Source organism: Procambarus clarkii, chromosome 15 (genome assembly GCF_040958095.1).
Source record: "Procambarus clarkii isolate CNS0578487 chromosome 15, FALCON_Pclarkii_2.0, whole genome shotgun sequence".
In the NCBI taxonomy this organism is placed as follows: Eukaryota; Metazoa; Arthropoda; class Malacostraca; order Decapoda; family Cambaridae; genus Procambarus; species Procambarus clarkii.
In genome coordinates, this window is record NC_091164.1 from 33654977 (window position 1) to 33676133 (window position 21157).

A 21157-nucleotide genomic window follows, 5' to 3' on the forward strand; every position below is an offset into this window, starting at 1 on the left:
GCCCTACAGATGTTGTGTCCATCATTCACTCGCTAAAAACCAAAGCTGGGAACATTAGTGAAATACCATCGATGGTACACAGGCGTGCCTCCCATGCCCTTGCACCATCCATAGCACTGCTGTTCAACAAATCCCTAGAGTGTCATACCTTCCCTGATATCCTTAAAAAAGCAAGAGTAACGCCAGTTCATAAAGGAGGTGACACGGCAGACATAAATAATTACAGACCCATATCGAATCTACCTATATTATCAAAATTATTTTTTTTTTTTTACAAACAGCTCTACTCCAATCTTGTAAAATTCAATATACTAAGTCCCTGTCAGTTTGGCTTCCGCTCCCAAAAGAGTACCAATGATGCTATTGTTAGTCTGCTTGACTTAATCTTCTCAGCCCTTGACAAAAGTGAGTTTCCAATTGAACTCTTCATCGGCCTGAGAAAGGCCTTTGATACTGTTAACCATAACTACCTCTTACTTAAATTCCACCATTATGGAATCCGTGGCCTTGCCCTAAACTATATCCGATCCTATCTTAGTAACAGACACCAATATGAAGCCATCAATGATATAACCTCTCCCACTCTACCACTTAATTACCGTAAAGGTGCCACAGAGCAGCATCCTAGGACCCTCCTGTTTCTTATATACATCAATGATCTCCCTAATGTCTCTAACATACTTAAACCTATATTGTTGGCTGATGATACTACTCATCTACTCTGACCCCAACCCACTCCTGTTAAATAATGTTGTAAACAATTAATTAAAAAAAGTCTACTTGTGGTTGTCAACCAACAAGCCTCACACAAAACATAGAAAAGACCTACTATATCTTATTTGGAAACAAATCAACAAATGCAATTCAGCTTCAGATAGATAATGTAAACATTAGCAATAAAAATGATGGAAAGTTTCTTAGCCTATACTTAGACAAGAGACTCAACTTCCGCACCCATATACAACACATAACTAAAAAGGTTTCTAAAACAGTTGGTATACTGTTTAAGATCAGATATTATGTACCCTACTCTGCTCTCCTCTCACTCTATTATGCACTTATCTATCCCTATCATTCTTATGGCGTTTGTGCTTGGGGTTCAACCTCTGCAAACTACCTCAAGCCCATCATCATCCAGTAAAAATCTGCTATCAGGACAATAACTAACTCTACCTTCAGACAACACACAGCTCCCTTGTTCAAATCCTTAAACATGCTAAACAAATTCACTCCATACATTCTCCTGTGTAAATTACGTTTATAAAGCCCTTTTTCTAACTGCAAACCCTGTTCTGAAACTCTTCCTGGACAGATGTAATAGAACACATGGCCACGTCCCCACCAGACATAAATATCTCTTTGATATCCCCAGAGTCAAACTTAATCTATGTAAACACTCTATGTAAATAAAGGGACCTAGTTTATGGAACTCACTCCCTTATAATGATTTGAAAAGCTGTCCAACTTCTGCCATATTCAAAAATAAAACCAAAAAGTACCTGTAGTACTTTTTAAGTACGAGGGAGTAATGCGCAAAGCGTCCCTCACCTGTGACGTCACAGCGTCAACTGACGCCATATCAACACATCGGCCATTTTGTCGTCAGTTCAGTCATGGCGAAGGACTAACCCTTCATGCAAACTGCACCTACTATCAAGAAGAAGAAGATTTTGTGTTCCACCGATAGTATTATCGTAAGTAAGCACTTATATTTTATATTTTATTAAATTAATTGATTCTATTTTTCTGTAATAAAGGTCCAAAGGGTTGTTAAGGAACAAGGGTGTACCGATACCGACGCTCAGTGCGCTCAACTCACACCAAAGTATCACCTGTGTAGCTTCTGTAATTAGTGTTAATTAGTTATGCTATAAGATAATGAAGCGAGTATAAGATTAACTCGCTACAAGGGTACTGTGTTGGGAGGTGAGGGCTGTTACTGGTGTCTGTGGGGATGTGAGGACTTGTACCAACCACTATCACCACCAGTACCTTGTCTTGCACCCTGCTTAGTTTTCCTATTGAGATATGAAGTATTATTGCATTCATATAATTATTCATTCATTGTCATTACTATTTTTATGGGCTATGTTCTGTTACCCTAATGCTTTTTACCCCTGGGCATGTCCATTTACTCTCCAGCCCTTCACAAGCCACTGCTGCACCCCCTCCATGCCCATACTTACTGTGCTTATTCTTACAGGACTGCACTGCATTATGTGGTGCTCACTGCCTGGACACCTTGATACATGCATTATAGGGTTCTGGTAGTTGTTCTACTCACCAAGCCCTTCCAAGGCCAGGCTTGACATGTGAGAGCTTGATCCAACAGGCTGTTGCTTGGACAGGCCCCTCAGGCCCACATATCCACCACAGCCTTGTTTGTCCGGCACTTCAAAATCAAATGTTTATTTACGTAAGGTACATACATATTTTTAGGTAAGGTACTCTTTATTTGGGTAAATTTATCTTCGTAGTATTTAGCTTTGGCTCGTCTAATTATCTTGGATAGCAATAACGAGTAATTCTTTGAGAATTCTTTGGAGACAATTCCTAACCTATACTTCTCCCAACCTATACTTCTTCTCAAGGTCATCTTCACTTCTTGAAGATGTTCAGGTTTTCTCTTGAAGATGTCGACGGTTGTTCCAGCAATACTGTATTTCTTTTATTGCTGAAAACCTGTTTTCAGCCATAAAAAAATAATCCTGAATCCAGAAAAAAATCCCTTTTGTATCGTCTGGAAATTTTCAAATATTGCTGATCAAACCTGAGTCTAAATTATTTGTATATATTATGAATTACAGAGGTCCCAGGACAGGGTTTTTAGGCACTCCACTTACATTTTCCCACTCTGACTTAACCCCATTTATACAAACTCAGTCTTATCTTTTAGCTAATAATTTATTGTACACACCATACTCAGCCTGTGTAGGGTAGTTTATTGTGCATGTGTAGTATATATATTTGTGTAGTATATTTGGTATATTTAATGCCTCTAACCTCTCCTCATAGTTCTTGTCCTTCAGTTCTGGGAGCCACTTAGTAGCATGTCTTTGCACCTTTTCCAGTTTGTTTATGTGCTTCTTAAGATATGGGCACCATACAACCGCTGCATATTCCAACTTTGGTCTAACAAAAGTCGTGAACAATTTCTTGAGTATTTCGCCATCCATGCATTTAAAAGCTCTGAATATTATCCTTTACCTGCAATTGGTTGTTGCTGTATTTATAGAATATGATTTGTTCTACTTTACATTTGTTTGTTCCTTTTTTTCAAAATTTCTTTCTGCCTCTCTCCTCACTGCCGTGTAGTTGTTTCTCTTTGTATTACTGGTATGTTTGGGGGTTTGGCCTCTTCGTATATTGATTCCATTTTTGTGTCTTTTGGTCTCTGTCCGTCTTGAAATTTCAGTTGAACAAATCCTGTTTCCTAGTTCTGCATCTTTGTTTTGGTATAAATGTTTTTGTTCCTTTATCATATATTTCACAAAATTGACATACTGTGCATTAATTCATCTCAATTACTTCCTTTCCTAACAGCAAGCCTTTCCAGTAAAATTCTTTGAATTCTTTTCTGACTTCCAGCCTAATGTTTGTTTTATCCTAGTGTGTATGATGCCTAGCGTGTGTCTGGTGCCTGTTGTGTTAAACCGAAGATAAATGCATAAGTATAAGGCTTTTGACACTGTCAACCATCAAAACCTTCTTCTTAAATTACATCATTATGTAGTCAGAGGACACTCCCTGCAATACCTCAAATCTTATCTTAGTGACAGGCTCCAGTATGTTTCTGTGAATAATACAATTTCTCCCACCCTACCCATCAACATTGGTGTTCCTCAGGGCAGCATACTTGGCCCTCTCCTCTTTCTCATCTACATTAATGACCTTCCAAATGCCTCCCAACACCTCAAACCAATTCTATTTGCTGATGACACAACCTTTATTTACTCCAGTCCTGATCCTGACTGGAAATTCAGCTTGTGGTCAATGAGAATGCCAAGGAATTTGCCATCTAATTTGTTACAAATTTGGGTATTGTTTATTTTGAGATTTATTTGATTAGGGGATTTATTGCCAAACAGAATATAGAAAGTTTTGCCAATGTTAAGGGTGAGTTTGTTGGCAGTTAGCCAAAGATGGACTTTATTTAGCTCAGTATTTACTGTGGCATTTAGAGCAAGGGGGTCAGGACTGGAGTAAAGACGAATTGACGAATGACGAGAAAACGAAAAGACGAGAAAAATACGAATTGCGTGTCACTCTAAATAAAACCGACATTATTGCTGCCTACAGAGTAAGCAAAAAGAATCCATCAGGTCTAAACCAGCGAAAAATTCGCCTCAAGCTGGCTTCCCAGTCCATAAAATCGCATCTTGTCCGGACAGCTGCATCCCACCGAAAGGGAATCTACATCAACGAGTGCTTGACTAGAAAAAGACAGCAACTCCTCTACCGCCTGCGTCAAATCCGTTATCAAAACCCAGATGCGATTCATCAGTGCTTCGTTAGAGATGGCGTGATTAAAGTGAGAAAGACCTCAGGAGGTAAAATGTTTACAATTGCTAATGAGGATAACCTCAACACTTTCCTCTCCCAATGTGGTTTGTCCCACCTTATTATCCCTCTCATTGAGTCAACATAATTAACCCCTTTGTCACCTAGTGCGGGCTACGTATCCAAAGTCTCTTTGTTACACTTTTTTAAAGTAAATTTTAATTTAATGTATATTAGTCATTTATTGAACTTAATTATAAATAAATAAATAAATATGTTTATTCAGGTAAGGTACATACATACAAGTGATGTTACATTAATGGATTGATATATAGATAGAGCTAGTACATACAATGCCTAAAGCCACTATTACGCAATGCGTTTCGGGCAAGAAAAACATTAATATCTAGAACTTAATACTAATTGAGCATAAAGAATAAAAAGTGTTGAAAACAAATACAAATAAAGATAAAAAAGGGGGGAACATGACTGAAAAAGCAGCACAAATACAATAGGTTGACAGTGTTGATTAAAAAAAAATAAAATAAAATAAAATAACATACATGGGTTGACAATAGAGGAGTGAGGTAGGTTACAGGGAATTTATTAAGTAGTGTTTAGTTTTTATCTTAAACTGGTTGAGAGAGGTACAGTCTTTAACATGGTTGGGAAGGTCATTCCACATTCTGGGTCCCTTGATTTGTAGAGCATTTCTAGTTTGATTAAGTCGTACTCTAGGAATATCAAAACTGTATTTATTTCTGGTGTGGTGCTCATGGGTTCTGTTACAACCTTCAATGAAGCTTGAGTGCATTAATAATTGAGTGCATTAATATTTTCTTTAGTTCTTATTAATTATAGGATCATAACTAAACTATTTATTGTTAATAATCATTAGATTAAACGTGCCTATGTTTATTATTCAACTTTATTCTTTGATTTCATTTATTACCTAGTTGCCTAGCCTCGCCATACTCCCTTACTCCATTGTACCCCTGGCTTTGCCTGTCTCTCAAAATGCAAATTATTACTTACAGTGTACCTGAGAGTACTTGTAAGCAATCTACCTCAATTTTCTTTTCTTTTTTCATTTTGTGTTTGTCTTGTTTATATTTTAATTGTCCCCCTTTTGTATCAAAATTTTGTTATGTAACTGCCATTCTTGAATTGTTTTCCTACAACCAGCCAATTAATAGAAAACATGACCTTGAGAACAATTATAGGTTAGGAATCGTCTCCAAAGAATTTCCAAAGAATTACTCATCATTGCTATCTAAAATAATTAGGAGAGTCAAAATTAAATACTACGAAGATAAATTTACCCACACAAAGGGCAACATTAAGAAAACATGGAGCACAATTTCACAAATATTGGGATCAAAGAAGATTTTAAATAACAAACCAATACTCCTGTCAAATAATGATGGTCTGCTTTCAGCCTCTGACACTGCTTTTGAGTTCAATAGGTTATTCTCTTCCATTGGATCATCCCTTGCAAATGATATTCCATCTTCCAGTACTGATGTTAAGGACTATCTTACAGGTAACTATCCACAGTTTCTGTACCTGATGCCTACTAATTCCACTGATGTTACTGACATAATCCTTTCCCTTAAAACCAAGTCTAGTGCCCTTGAGGAGATACCAACTCTTATTTACAAAAAAGCCTCCGGATTTTTAGCTCCTGCCATTGCATTGCTCTACAACAAGTCACTTGAACTCCAAACCTTTCCAGATATTCTAAAAAAGCGAGAGTAACCCCTGTCCACAAATGTGGTGATCTCACTGATGTTAACAACTTCAGACATATATAAATTCTGCTAAACTTGTTTAAAATATTTGAAAAACTTATCTACAAGCACCTTTACTCTTATTTAGCCAAACACAATATACTTAGCTCCTGTCAATATGGCTTCAGACCCCCAAAAAGCACTAACGATGCACTTATTTGTATGATTAACTTGATACATGCAGCTCTTGATAAAAATGAGTTCCCTGTTGGGTTATTTGTGGACCTGCGTAAGGCTTTTGACACTGTCTGCAACTGCCAACAAACTCACCCTTAACATTGACAAAACCTTCTATATTCTGTTTGGCAATAAATCCTCTAGTCTTATAAATCTCAAAATAAACAATACCCAAATTTGTAACAAATTAGATGGCAAATTTCTTGGCATTCTCATTGACCACAAGCTGAATTTCCAGGGACACATTCTAAATATATCAAAAAAAGTTTCAAAAACTGTGGGCATTCTTTCTAAGATCAGATATTATGTACCACGCCCTGCTCTGGTGACTCTCTATTACTCCCTTATCTATCCTTATCTCAACTATGGTATTTGTGCTTGGGGTTCTACTACCCAAAATCACTTACGTCCTCTAATTACCCAACACAAAGCCGCTATTAGAACAATATCCAACTCTGGCCCCAGACATCACTCGGTACCCCTACTCAAATCTCTTAATATGTTAGATATTAAGTCACTGCACATTCTCTCATGTGTATTATACATATATAAAACGCTAAACTATAATGCCAATCCTGATCTTAAAAGCTTCATAGAAGGTTGTAACAGAACCCATGAGCACCACACCAGAAATAAATACAGTTTTGATATTCCTAGAGTACGTCTTAATCAAACTAGAAATGCTCTGCAAATCAAGGGGCCCAGAATGTGGAATGACCTTCCCAACCATGTTAAAGACTGTACCTCTCTCAACCAGTTTAAGATAAAAACTAAACACTACCTAATAAATTCCCTGTAATCTACCTCACTCCTCTATTGTCAACCCATGTCTGTTATTTTCTTTTTTTTTCTTTTTTTTTTAATCAACACTGTTTGTCAACCTATTGTATTTGTGCTGCTTTTTCAGTCATGTTCCCCCTTTTTTTTTATCTTTATTTGTATTTGTTCTCAACATCTTTTATTCTTTATGCTCAATTAGTATTAAGTTCTAGATATTAATGTTTTTCTTGCCCGAAACGCATTGCGTAATAGTGGCTTTAGGCATTGTATGTACTAGCTCTATCTATATATCAATCCATTAATGTAACATCACTTGTATGTATATACCTTACCTGAATAAACATCTGAATCTGAATCTGAATCTGTCAACCACCAAAACCTTCTTCTTAAATTACAACATTATGGAGTCAGAGGACACTCCCTGCAATACCGAGACAGGACACTCCCTGCAATACCTTACTGACAGGCTCCAGTATGTTTCTGTGAATAATTCAATTTCTCCCACGCTACCCATCAACATTGGTGTTCCCTAGGGCAGCATACTTGGCCCTCTCCTCTTTCTCATCTACATTAATGACCTTCCAAATGCCTCCCAACACCTCAAACCAATTCTATTTGCTGACGACACAACCTTCATTTACTCCAGTCCTGACCCCCTTGCTCTAAATGTCACAGTGAATACTGAGCTAAATAAAGTCCATCACTGGCTAACTGCCAACAAACTCACCCTCAATATTGACAAAACTTTCTATATTTTGTTTGGCAATAAATCCTCTAATCAAATAAATCTCAGGATTAACAATTCCCAAATTTGTAACAGAGTAGATGGCAAATTCCTTGGCGTTCTCATTGACCGCAAGCTGATTTTCCAGGGACACATTCTAAATATATCCCAAAAAAGTTTCAAAAACTGTTGGCATTCTTCCTAAGATCAGATATTATGTACCCCGCCCTGCCCTGGTGACTCTCTATTACTCCCTCATCTAATCTATAAGCAGCTTTACTCATATCTAGCCAAACTCAATATACTTAGCCCTTGCCAATATGGCTTCAGGCCCAAAAAAGCACTAACGATGCACTTATTAGTATGCTTAACTCGATTCATACAGCTCTTGATCAAAATGAGTTCCCTGTTGGGTTATTTGTGGACCTGCGTAAAGCTTTCGATACTGTCAACCACCAAAACCTTCTTCTTAAATTACATCATTATGGTGTCAGAGGACACTCCCTACAATACCTCAAATCCTACCTTACTGACAGGCTCCAATGTGTTTCTGTGAATAATACAATTTCTCCCACACTACCCATCAACATTGGTGTTCCCCAGGGCAGCATACTTGGCCCTCTCCTCTTTCTCATCTACATTAATGACCTTCCAAATGCCTCCCAACACCTCAAACCAATTCTATTTGCTGATGACACAACCTTCATTTACTCCAGTCCTGATCCCCTTGCTCTAAATGCCACAGTAAATACTGAGCTTAATAAAGTCCATCTGTGGCTAACTGCCAACAAACTCACCCTTAACATTGACAAAACTTTCTATATTCTGTTTGGCAATAAATCCTCTAATCAAATAAATCTCAAAATAAACAATACCCAAATTTGTAACAAATTAGATGGCAAATTCCTTGGCATTCTCATTGACCACAAGCTGAATTTTCAGGGACACATTCTAAACATATCAAAAAAAGTTTCAAAAACTGTGGGCATTCTTTCTAAGATCAGATATTATGTACCACGCCCTGCCCTGGTGACTCTCTATTACTCCCTTATCTATCCATATCTCAACTATGGTATTTGTGCTTGGGGATTACTCTAACTCTTTCCACTACCGCCCACAAGATGGGTATGGGGTGCATAATAAATGAACTAAACTAACTAACTTCCGGCCTAAACATAACACTGGGAATGTTGTAACATCTCTGACTGCCCTGTTATCAATGATTTCAGACCAAATGGTACGAGGTATTTTGAGCTCTGTAACTACTTTTATTATTATTATTATTATTTATATATGGACGAGTTCATACATGGTTGTAAAGCCACTAGCACACATAGCGTTTTGGGCAGGTCCTTAGTCCTATGTTCCCTGGAATACCAACCAGGTACCCATTTTACTGTAGGGGTAAACAAAGGCTATAGTTAAGGATTGGCGGCGTCCAGTAAATCCTCCCCGGCCAGGATACGAACTCAGGACAAAGCGCAAGCTAAACGCCAGGCGAGTCTTAACCACTACACCACCGGGACTACTTCATACACTTACGTGTATTGGAAGATATTCTTGTGCTAGTGTACTGGTGGATCAGCCTGGCATTCCATATTCTCTCCTGATTCCGTGTATGACTGGCCTTCCTGTGAGGCGGGGAGGTTAGATGAACTTGTGGCTAGTTTTTGATCTACACTTTGTAATCCATCATATAGAATAGCGAAGCAGCATATTGCTGTGTAGACCTAAGCTTATTAATACAAGATTTTCTGAATATTAATTTCAGTGAGAGACACAGTTCATCTGCCAGTTCTTTTATAACTTGTGATTTAATTTCGTTTACACCTGGGACTTTTGAGTCGTTGACCCAATGTACCTTCTTGTATATATAAAATAAATAAATAAATAAATTTACGATGCTTACTGTTTGAGACATTTATTTTTGCTATATTTCGTATATGACAAGTGAAATTCAGTTCCTTGTCAATGTGAACACCAAAAATAATTTTCCAACTACTCTGCTTTCAATTTGGGTATTGTTAATTGTTAGTATAATATGATCCATAGCAAGTCATTGAGTGCTCCTCGTACAACAGGTGTCAAGGTCACTAACCAGCAGTCACCCCTTAAATTTATTTCGTTTTCTGTCAAACAAAAATCACAGAGAATGTTAAAATTTGTCAATAACATAAACTGTGTAACTTCAGAGATATCTAAGTCAATATGTGGATTTATTCCGTGATAGCGTGACAATTATAGACTAAGTAACATAAATAAGTTAAAATACAAGCCTAAGGGACATGTGGGAGCACTGGATAAAACTGGGTTAAAATGTTTATCATAAAATGTATAAAATTATCGATTGTATCATTTATTTATTATTTATTTATTATACAGTATATACATTGCCTGCATATTTATATAGTTATTTATTTATATACAAGAAGGTACATTGGGGATTAACAGAGAACATAGAAATTGAGTTGATTTTACATTCTTGTAAAGCCACTAGCACGCATAGCGTTTCGGGCAAATCCTTAAACTAACAGAAAATTTTGGACTATTCACAGCAAAATTGACATAAAAATGTTTACAGGTACTTTACAGCTTTACTATACAGGTACAGATAATTTTAAGTTGAATAATTACAGCAAATCGTCAAAAATGTTTACAGGAACATTGCAAGAACTTTTGACTCAAAAGCAGATTAGAACAATACACAATAATAACAATACACAACAATGAAAGGATTACTAGGTACATTAGGATAACATTTTAGGGTTATACATTGGTTCACTGAAGCACAGTATGAGGATCATTTCAAGGAATAATACAGCAGGATATGTACTCAATACAACAACCATGATATCAGATGATCTAAGATTACAATGGTAAAGCAACATGACTTAGGCACAAATATTGGGGGATTTGGTAGCACTAGATACAATGCCAGATAAAGCACCAGGTAGAAAACTATGAAGATATAATAAGGTAATTTTTGGTTTTATTTTTGAATAAGGCAAAAGTTGGACAGTTTTTCAATTCATTAGGGAGTGAGTTCCATAGACTGGGTCCCTTTAATTGCATAGTGTGTTTACACAGATTAAGTTTGACACCTGGGGATATCAAAGAGATATTTATGTCTAGTGTAGTGATAATGGGTCCTATTACATCTGTCCAGGGAGAGTTTCAGAACAGGGTTTACACTTAAGAACAGGGTTTTACAAATGTAATTGACACAGGAGAAAGTGTGGAGATTATGAATTTATGTTTAGCATGTTTAAGGATTTTAACAGGGGGAGCTGAGTGTTGTCTGAAAGCAGAGTTTGTTATTGAACTATTGTACCTCTCTCAACCAGTTTAAGATAAAAACTAAACACTACCTAATAAATTCCCTGTAACCTACCTCACTCCTCTATTGTCAACCCATGTCTGTTATTTTCTTTTTTTTTTAATCAACACTGTTTCTCAACCTATTGTATTTGTGCTGCTTTTTCAGTCATGTTCCCCCTTTTTTTTTATCTTTATTTGTATTTGTTCTCAACACTTTTTATTCTTTATGCTCAATTAGTATTAAGTTCTAGATATTAATGTTTTTCTTGCCCGAAACGCATTGCGTAATAGTGGCTTTAGGCATTGTATGTACTAGCTCTATCTATATATCAATCCATTAATGTAACATCACTTGTATGTATATACCTTACCTGAATAAACATCTGAATCTGAATCTGAATCTGATTGTTCTGATAGCAGATTTTTGATCGGTGATGATGGGCTTGAGGTGGTTTGCAGAGAGACCCCATGCACAGATACCATAATTAAGATAGGGAACATCTTTCTAAACCCATATGTGTACGCCCACGACGCTCACAGGGCATGTGTACGCCCACGACGCTCACAGGGCGTGTGTACGCCCACGACGCTCACAGGGCGTGTGTACGCCCACGACGCTCACAGGGCGTGTGTACGCCCGTACCGCTCACAGGGCGTGTATACGCCCGTACCGCTCACAGGGCGTGTGTACGCCCACGACGCTCACAGGGCGTGTGTACGCCCGTCCCGCTCACAGGGCGTGTGTACGCCCACGACGCTCACAGGGCGTGTGTACGCCCACGACGCTCACAGGGCGTAAGTAAGTATATCATTTAGGCTACACAGTGAATCAGCTTTAGGGAATCTTACAGATGCACTTCACAATATTAACTGGGATTCTGAATTCAATAATACCCAGGATATAAATTCATTAGCTAACATCTTCCTCTCCAAAACTCTAAGCCTCTACAACCTTCATTGTCCCCTTCTTACCAAGCAAGTAACTGACAAAAGATTAAACAATCCATGGCTCACAAGTGGCATTCTCAACTCAATCAACAAGAATCATGAATATGAAAAGAAACTTAGGATTGGCCTAGTTTCAAAGGAAGTAGCTAAAAGATACTCATCAATGCTTATCAGTATCATAAGAAAGGCAAAACTTGCATATTATGTGAATAGATTCAATGAAGCAGTGAAATTCCGTCCATTGTATACAAGAGAGCCTCCCATGCCCTTGCCCCACCCATAGCCCTACTGTTCAACAAATCTATAGAGTGTCACACCTTCCCTGATATCCTCAAAAAAGCAGGAGTAACGCCAGTCCATAAAGGAGGCAATCCGGCGGACATAAACAATTATAGACCAATATCAAATCTACCCATTCTATCAAAAATATTTGAAAAAATTATTTACAAACAGCTTCAGATTCAGATTCAGATTCAGATGTTTATTCAGGTAAGGTATATACATACAAGTGATGTTACATTAATGGATTGATATATAGATAGATCTAGTACATACAATGCCTAAAGCCACTATTACGCAATGCGTTTCGGGCAAGAAAACATTAATATCTAGAACTTAATACTAATTGAGCATAAAGAATAAAAGATGTTGAGAACAAATACAAATAAAGATAAAAAAAAAGGGGGAAACATGACTGAAAAAGCAGCACAAATACAATAGGTTGACAAACAGTGTTGATTAAAAAAAAAGAAAATAACAGACATGGGTTGACAATAGAGGAGTGAGGTAGATTACAGGGAATTTATTAGGTAGTGTTTAGTTTTTATCTTAAACTGGTTGAGAGAGGTACAGTCTTTAACATGGTTGGGAAGGTCATTCCACATTCTGGGCCCCTTGATTTGCAGAGCATTTCTAGTTTGATTAAGACGTACTCTAGGAATATCAAAACTGTATTTATTTCTGGTGTGGTGCTCATGGGTTCTGTTACAACCTACTATGAAGCTTTTAAGATCAGGATTGGCATTATAGTTTAGCGTTTTATATATGTATAATACACATGAGAGAATGTGCAGAGACTTAATATCTAACATATTAAGAGATTTGAGTAGGGGTACCGAGTGATGTCTGGGGCCAGAGTTGGATATTGTTCTAATAGCGGCTTTGTGTTGGGTAATTAGAGGACGTAAGTGATTTTGGGTAGTAGAACCCCAAGCACAAATACCATAGTTGAGATAAGGATAGATAAGGGAGTAATAGAGAGTCACCAGGGCAGGGCGTGGTACATAATATCTGATCTTAGAAAGAATGCCCACAGTTTTTGAATTTTTTTTAGATATATTTAGACCTCTAGAGCTACCTCTAGAGCTCTATTCCTACCTCGTAAAATTCGACATACTCAGCCCCTGCCAGTTTGGCTTCCGGTCCCAAAAGAGCACCAACGATGCAATCATTAGTCTCCTTGACGTTATCTACTCAGCCCTTGACAAAAATGAGTTTCCGATTGGACTGTTCATTGACCTAAGAAAAGCCTTTGATACTGTTAATCACAACTACCTCTTACTTAAACTCCAGCACTATGGAATCCGAGGCCTTGCCCTTGACTACATCCGATCCTATCTTAGTGACAGACACCAATATGTAACCATCAATGATACAACTTCTTCCACTCTACCAATTACCGTTGGAGTGCCACAGGGCAGTATCTTGGGACCTCTTCTATTTCTTATATATATAAACGATCTACCTAATGTCTCTAATATTCTCAAACCTATATTGTTTGCTGACGATACTACCCTTATCTATTCAGACCTCAACCCACATACACTAAATAATGTTGTGAATAATGAATTAAAAAAAAAGTCCACTTATGGATGTCAACGAACAAACTAACATTAAACATCGAAAAGACTTACTACATCTTATTTGGAAGCAAATCATCAAATGCAATTCAGCTACAGATAGACAACATTAACATCAGTAATAAAAATGATGGCAAGTTTCTTGGCCTATTCCTAGACAAGAGACTCAACTTCAGCACCCACATTCAACACATTCTCCGTGGTGTAGTGGTAAGAGCAGTCTCCGTGGTGTAGTGGTAAGACACTCGCCTGGCGTTCCGGGAGCGCTATGTCATGGGTTCGTATCCTGGCCGGGGAGGATCTACTGGGCGCAATTCCTTAACTGTAGCCTCTGTTTAACGCAACAGTAAAATGTGTACTTGGATAAAAAAACGATTCTTCGCGGCAGAGGATCGTATTCCAGGGACCTGCCCGAAACACTACGCGTACTAGTGGCTGTACAAGAATGTAACAACTCTTGTATATATCTCAAAAAAAAAAAAACATAACTAAGAAAGTCTCTAAGACAGTTGGTATACTCTCCAAAATCAGATATTATGTTCCTAACTCTGCTCTCCTCTCACTATATTATGCACTAATCTACCCCTATCTTAATTATGGTATCTATGCATGGGGGTCTACCACTGCTAACCACCTTAAGCCCATCATCACGCAGCAAAAATCTGCTATCAGAATAATAACTAACTCTGCTTTCAGACTCTCAGCTCCCTTGTTTAAATCCCTAAACTTGCTAAATATTAACTCCCTCCACACATTCTCTTGTGTCAACTACATTTACAAAACCCTGATCTTAAATGCAAACCATGCTCTGAAACTCTCCCTGGACAGATGTAATAGGACCCATTATCACCACACCAGAAATAAATATCTCTTTGATATCCCCAGGGTCAAACTTAATCTGTGTAAACACTCTATGCAAATTAAGGGACCTAGTCTATGGAACTCACTCCCTAGTGAATTGAAAAACTGTAAAACTTTTGCCTTATTTAAAAGCAAAACCAAAAAGTACCTAATTTCATCTTCTTAGTTTCCTACACTGAGCTTTAAATTTGCTCTGTACCTAGTGTTACCCAATCTCCTAATTTTTATGTATTTAACCCAAACAACCTTATCGTTGTGTTCATTGCTGTCTTCTCTTATGTGCTAGCCATATGCTGTATTGTGACTACCAATTTTTGTCAACTACCATTCAAGCTGTCATTGCAATCAATCTTAGCTACCTATGTGCTTTAATATACTGTACCTACAATTTTCTCTCATCTTTTTTTTTCTTGCCATGTAACTGTTATCATTTTTTTTTATATAAATTTTGCAAGTATTTACCTACTTAAAATTTTCTTAGATTAAGGACCTGCCCGAAACGCTGCGCGCACTAGTGGCTTTACAAGATTGTAATTACCATATTATGTATCCTCACATTCCCAATGTACCTTCTTGTATATGCATAAATAAATAAAGAGATCTACATGAACTCCACCAATGGTCAGATGACAGGCAAATGCTCTTTAATGTCGATAAATGCAAGACCTTGCTTGTAGGGCATAACATTCCACGTCACAACTACCAAATTGCCCACACTACCTTACAACAGATAGATGAAGAATGCGACATTGGAATCAGAATCCATCATTCACTAAAAGTTGAACAACAAGTGGGAGCGGCAGTAAAAAAAGCGAACCAAATCTTGGGAATAATCAAGCATGCCTTTACCTTCAAGGAAACTAAAGTAGTCCTTCAATTGTATAAGTCTCTGGTGCGCCCCCACCTGGATTATTGCATACAGGCAAAGTGACCTTATCTTCAGAAAGACATAGCTGCTCTGGAGAAGATGCAACACTGGGCAACAAAAATCATACCAGAGATTAGTCATCTCTCGTATCAGGAAGGGTTGAGGGCCACTGGCCAAACAACACTGCAAACCAGGCATGACAAGGCGGAGCTCATCGAAACACTTAAAATACTCAACAATTTGGACGATGTCGATCCGGACACTTTCTTCACAATGTCAGATGTAACACGAACGAGGAGCGACTGGTTCAAGCTCAACAAGCCACAATGTAGGACAGAAAACAGGAGAGGCTTTTTCACCCGTATGGTGGTAAACCCGTGGAACTATGGAACTATGGAACTTATCTCAACTATGGTATTTGTGCTTGGGGTTCTACTACCCAAAATCACTTACGTCCTCTAATTACCCAACACAAAGCTGCTATTAGAACAATATCCAACTCTGGCCCCAGACATCACTCGGTACCCCTACTCAAATCTCTGAATATGTTAGATATTAAGTCACTGCACATTCTCTCATGTGTATTATACATATATAAAACGCTAAACCATAATGCCAATCCTGATCTTAAAAGCTTCATAGAAGGTTGTAACAGAACCCATGAGCACCACACCAGAAATAAATACAGTTTTGATATTCCTAGAGTACGTCTTAATCAAACTAGAAATGCTCTACAAATCAAGGGGCCCAGAATGTGGAATGACCTTCCCAACCATGTTAAAGACTGTACCTCTCTCAACCAGTTTAAGATAAAAACTAAACACTACCTAATAAATTCCCTGTAATCTACCTCACTCCTCTATTGTCAACCCATGTCTGTTATTTTCTTCTTTTTTTTTTTTTTTTTTTTTTTTAATCAACACTGTTTGTCAACCTATTGTATTTGTGCTGCTTTTACAGTCATGTTCCCCCTTTTTTTATCTTTATTTGTATTTGTTCTCAACACTTTTTATTCTTTATGCTCAATTAGTATTAAGTTCTAGATATTAATGTTTTTCTTGCCCGAAACGCATTGCGTAATAGTGGCTTTAGGCATTGTATGTACTAGCTCCATCTATATATCAATCCATTAATGTAACATCACTTGTATGTATATACCTTACCTGAATAAACATCTGAATCTGAATCTGAATCTGAATCTGAACAGCCTACCCGCCAAAGAGTAGATAAGGTAAACGCCAAAACGCTACTGGGTTTTAAAATACAGATAGAAAAGATCGTCCAGGCAAATGGGTTGACCTTTGACAAGCCGCCAACTTCCTGTCTTCGTTGAGGCCACCAATATTAGTGTCTCTCAAGTAAATTAAACGTCGGCAAAGATCAGTAACCAAAGAAAATGGGAAGAGCACCGTGGCGGGTAAGCGAGCGAGCGAGTGACGTCATCACAACAAAGGTTGCTATAGACGTCTCCACGACTCGTGAAGTTCGCCTGTCTTAAAGACCTGTGTCCATAATACCCGCCAAATTGTCCCTCCCACAGTACTCTCAGGACACTTATGGAAGTGTAAGTGTGTGGTGAGGCCACACCACTGAAGACATTGAGGATATACCACGAGGGAGAGACAAAACTGTTGAAGGAAGGAGTCACTGGCTCCACCTGACCACCTTGTTCCTCGCACTCTCATAATCCTCCGTAAGTACTTGAGTGCATTACCTGCTTGATACCTGGTTGATGGGGCTCTGGGAGTTCTTCTACTTCCCAAGCCCGGCCCGAGGCCAAGCTCGACTTGTGAGAGTTTGGTCCACCAGGCTGTTGCTTGGAGCGACCCGCAGGGCCACATACCCACCACAGCCTGGCTGATCCGGAACTTCTCTTAGAAAACAGTCCAGTTTTCTCTTGAAGATGTCCACGGTTGTTCCAGCAATATTTCTTATAGTCACTGGGAGAACGTTGAACAACCGTGGACCTCTGATGTTTATACAGCGAAGAGTTAGGGGTGACATGATAGAGGTTTACAAGTGGATGAATGGACACAACAAAGGGGATATTAATAGGGTATTAAAAGTATCAGCACAAGACAGAACACGAAACAATGGGTATAAATTGGATAAATTTAGATTTAGGAAAGACTTTGGTAAATACTGGTTCGGTAACAGGGTTGTTGATTTGTGGAACCAATTACCGCGTAACGTGGTGGAGGTGGGGTCCCTCGATTGTTTCAAGCACGGGTTGGACATGTAAATGAGTGGGATTGGGTGGTTATAGATAGGAGCTCCCTCGTATGTGCCAATAGGCCGTCTGCAGTTGCCTTTGCTCTTATTTATTTATTTATTTATTTATGCATATACAGTACAAGAATGTACATAAGGAATGTGAGGATACAATTATGGTAATTACAGTCTTGTAAAGCCACTAGCACGCGCAGCGTTTCGGGCAGGTCCTTAATCTAAGAAAATTTTAAGGAGGTAAATACTTGTAAAATTTATAGACAAAAAAATGATAACAGATTACTTGGAATGAAAAAAAAAAAAAAGATGAGAGAAAATTATAGGTACAGTATATTAAAGCACATAGGTAGCTATGATTGATTGCAATGACAGCTTAAAATGGAAGTTGACAACAAATTGGTAGGCACAATACAGCAGAAACAATATAAGATTGATTGCAATGACAGCTTGAATGGTAGTTGACAAAAATTGGTAGTCACAATACAGCATATGGCTAGCACATAAAAGAAGACAGCAATGAACACAATGATAAGGTTGTTTGATATTACATAAAAATTAGGAGATTGGGTACCACTAGGTACAGAGCAAATTTAAAGCTCAGTGTAGGAAACTAAATAGATGAAGTTAGGTACTTTTTGGTTTTGCTTTTAAATAAGGCAAAAGTTTTACAGTTTTTCAATTCACTAGGGAGTGAGTTCCATAGACTAGGTCCCTTAATTTGCATAGAGTGTTTACACAGATTAAGTTTGACCCTGGGGATATCAAAGAGATATTTATTTCTGGTGTGGTGATAATGGGTCCTATTACATCTGTCCAGGGAGAGTTTCAGAGCATGGTTTGCATTTAAGAACAGGGTTTTGTAAATGTAGTTGACACAAGAGAATGTGTGGAGGGAGTTAATATTTAGCAAGTTTAGAGATTTAAACAAGGGAGCTGAGTGTTGTCTGAAAGCAGAGTTAGTTATTATTCTGATTCCTGATTTTTGCTGTGTGATGATGGGCTTAAGGTGGTTTGCAGTGGTAGACCCCCATGCACAGATACCATAATTAAGATAGGGGTAGATTAGTGCATAATATAGTGAGAGGAGAGCAGAGTTAGGAACATAATATCTGATGTTCTTATGTTCTCTGATTGTGCCTATGGCACCTCTGCTCTTCACTGGTTCAATCCTGCATTTTCTCCTATATCATTCACTCCAGTACGTTGTTATTTTACTGTGTAGATTTGGGACCTGGCCCTCCAGTATTTTCCATGTGTATATTTTTTGGTATCTCTCTCGTCTCCTTTCTAGAGAATACATTCAGAGAGCTTTGAGACGATCCCAATAATTTAGGTGTTTTATCTCAACGATGCGTGCCGTATATGTTCTCTGTATTCCCTCTATTTCAGCAATCTCTCCTGCTCTGAAGAGGGGAAGTGAGTACTGAGCTTTCTGCTCCACCATTGTCTGCTCCAACATTGTCTTACACCCCCAACATACAATTGTTAATAATAAAAATAATAAAAATTTATTTAGGAAAAGTACATACATAGTTGCAGAGTTACAGTACAAACATTCTGTTTGATTTAAAGATAGAGGTAGTACATACAATACCTAAAGCCACTAGTACGCATAGCGTTTCGGGCAAGGTGAGGTGGGGAAAAAAACACTTAGACTAAAACTTAATAGTAATTAAGCTTAAAGTATAATTGCATTGAAAGAAAAAAATAAAAATAATAAAAGACGAAAAAAGGGGGGAACATGGTAGAAAATAGCCAATATACAAGTTGGTCAACAAACAGCATTTTTTTTTCTTCAACAAAAATGTTGGGGTATGGAAATAGGACTATGGAATTGTTAGAGGTGTGGACATTGGCCAGTAGAATTGTTGGGGTAAATTATATGCCAATGGCATTGTTGGGGTGTGGACATTGGCCTATCGAATAATGATAACTTTTATAATATTAATAATAATAATGAGAAATTCCACTGGGACTGTGTGGTGTTGCAAACCCATGACCAAGGCATTGCCAGCTGCATACTCTACTACTGTACCACCACTGACTTTCTTACAATCGGATTTCTACTGATATCACAGGAAGTCTGTGATATCCTGATATCACAGTCCTGAAGCCAGTCCAAGTTTTATGTAAGACCCCAAGCACTCAGGTGAAGGATAAAGTACTGTAGTTCAACATTGTATGCACAACTTCAGATACACAGAAAATCACACTAAGGTGATATATATTAATGAACAATCCACTGAGGCTGTGAGGTGATGCAAACATTGCAGGTTTGCATCATCTCACAGCCCGAGTGAATTTTCTCATTGATGTATATCACTTTAGTGTGATTTTCTGTGTAAATAATAATAATAATATTATTATTTATTCAAAAGATTGTGTGTAAAAGAACATAAGAATATTGTTCAATTGAAGGGACAGAAGTTACTCATACTAATGAAGCCACTATTACGCAAAGCGTTTCGGGCAAAATTAATAATAATATAGAAATTTTGTAATTAAAGTTGTGACGGGATAAAACACTTAACACTTTCGCGCACCCCGCGCGCCACCCCTCAACAGGGCGATATGGGCCCCAGCGTGTCACGGAAGCGTGCGTCAATTCCAAAAAGTGTATACTTTCTTCAACTTTGTCACCTCAATTTTCGTTCTACGAGATTAAATTTGGTATCATTGTGTTCGCAATAAAATTCTCTACAGCACTAAATGCATATAAACTCCAAAAGCCCGGCTAATTACCCGCAGCAAGCAGAGAAAGTGCGAACGAGTTACCCAGGAGCGCGCAAACGGGATAAAATGTTTTCACTATTTTCACTCTGGTCACCTCAATTTTCGTCCTAGGTCTTTCATTTTGGTCTCAATGGGTTCGTAATAGAATTCTCTAGAGGAATATTAGCATATAAAATAAAAAACCTGGTCACGCTCCAACCGCCGACGAGTTGAAGACGGACCACACGTTAGCCGTGAGTGAGCGCTCAGACGCCTTCCCGCTACACTCCCAATTCCCGCCCACATATGTTTAGTATTATTTCCTGGTGGTAATCTCAATTTTCGTGTTACTGCGCTCATTTAGGTATGAAAATGTTCCTAATAGAATTCT